The sequence below is a fragment of the Peromyscus eremicus genome, unplaced genomic scaffold (genome assembly GCF_949786415.1).
Source record: "Peromyscus eremicus unplaced genomic scaffold, PerEre_H2_v1 PerEre#2#chr22_unloc_1, whole genome shotgun sequence".
In the NCBI taxonomy this organism is placed as follows: domain Eukaryota; kingdom Metazoa; phylum Chordata; class Mammalia; order Rodentia; family Cricetidae; genus Peromyscus; species Peromyscus eremicus.
Window position 1 is genome coordinate 10,961,647 of NW_026734286.1, and position 1,461 is coordinate 10,963,107.

Consider the following 1,461-nt stretch of genomic DNA (forward strand, 5'->3'; position numbering starts at 1 on the left):
TGGCATCCGTCACTGGGTCCCCAGACCTGTGTGATGCCGTCCTTGGCATCCGTCACCGGGTCCCCAGCCCTGTGTGATGCCGTCCTTGGCATCCGTCACCCAGGTCCCCAGACCTGTGTGATGATGTCCTTGGCATCTGTCACCCGGGTCCCCAGACCTGTGTGATGATGTCCTTGGCATCTGTCACCCGGTCCCCAGACCTGTGTGATGCCGGGGGACGTCCTTGGCATGCGATCCCCCTCGCTGCCCGCCCTGGACACCCCCCTTCTATCTTCCTTGAGCCCCAGGGAGCTGTGAAGACCCGGCTGTGCTGACTCCCTCCAGGCACAGCCGGGGCAGAGGCTAGGAGGAAGGAACCCCCAGGGGAGCTAGAAAGTGTCCTCACTCATCCCTTCTTGTATAGCCCCAGCAAGCCTGCAACTGGCCAGGAGACCCGCCTGCCTCGGCCCCCTCTGGCATTAGAGGCCTGCGCCACTACACCTGACCTCGTTGTTTTACATTCTATTTTCATTTTTAATTTTTTTGTTTGTTTTTCGAGACAGGGTTCTCTGTGTAGCCCTGGCTGTCCTGGATCTCGCTCTGTAGCCCAGGCTGGACTCGAACTCACAGAGATCCGCCCGCCTCTGCCTCCCGAGTGCTGGGATTAAATGTGTGCGCCACCACCGCCCGGCATTTTTTGATCCCGGGACATCTATTTTCAAGAGAAGGAAAAGTGGATCCACATGGGGTCTCTCAGCACCAAACAGAACGGCCCACAGTTCTCGAGCCTCCATTAAGGAGCTGACATGCCCTCCCGACTTCGATACACCCGCTCGCAACGTGTAAGACCCAGGGCCGACCCTAGAAACACAAATAGAACCCACTCGACGTGGCGGCGCCGGCGGGCATAACAACCAGAAAATAAAACCCCAACCTCCGCCCTTCCACCGCTTTCCCGTCCAGAGAGCTTCTCGCGGCCTCTCGCTCTGAGAATCCCGCCTCTGCTGTGGGGGTGGGGAATGCAGACGGTGCTTCATAGTGAATGGTTGAAGCTGCTGTCAATCAAAGCGTCCCGTCTTTCCATTGGCTATCTCTGGTGGGCCTTATCTTTCAATCTCCTGGTCCTTCCCGCTTGCGTCACGGACGCTTTGCTCAGTGCGTGTATTCCGCCGCGTAGGAAGATAGTCCCTGAGGCTTTACCGCGGTTTGATTGATAGATAATATCTCCGCCGGAAGCACTTTAGTATTAGATACTGGTTGATTCTGGGTGTCATGGTAATATTTGTGGGTGTTTTGGCAGTGGACCGTTGTGAGGCGGCGTGTGTTAGTGTCGCCTCAAGAGGTGGTGGAGGGATCCGTGGAGTGCATCCGGTCGGGGCGCGGCTGCGGCGACTTAGGGGAGGTGGCTTTCGGCGGGTGGGGGCGTGGCTTCCCGGGGGCGTGGCTTCCGCGGGCGGCGCGGGGCGGGGTGGGGGGGCGGAA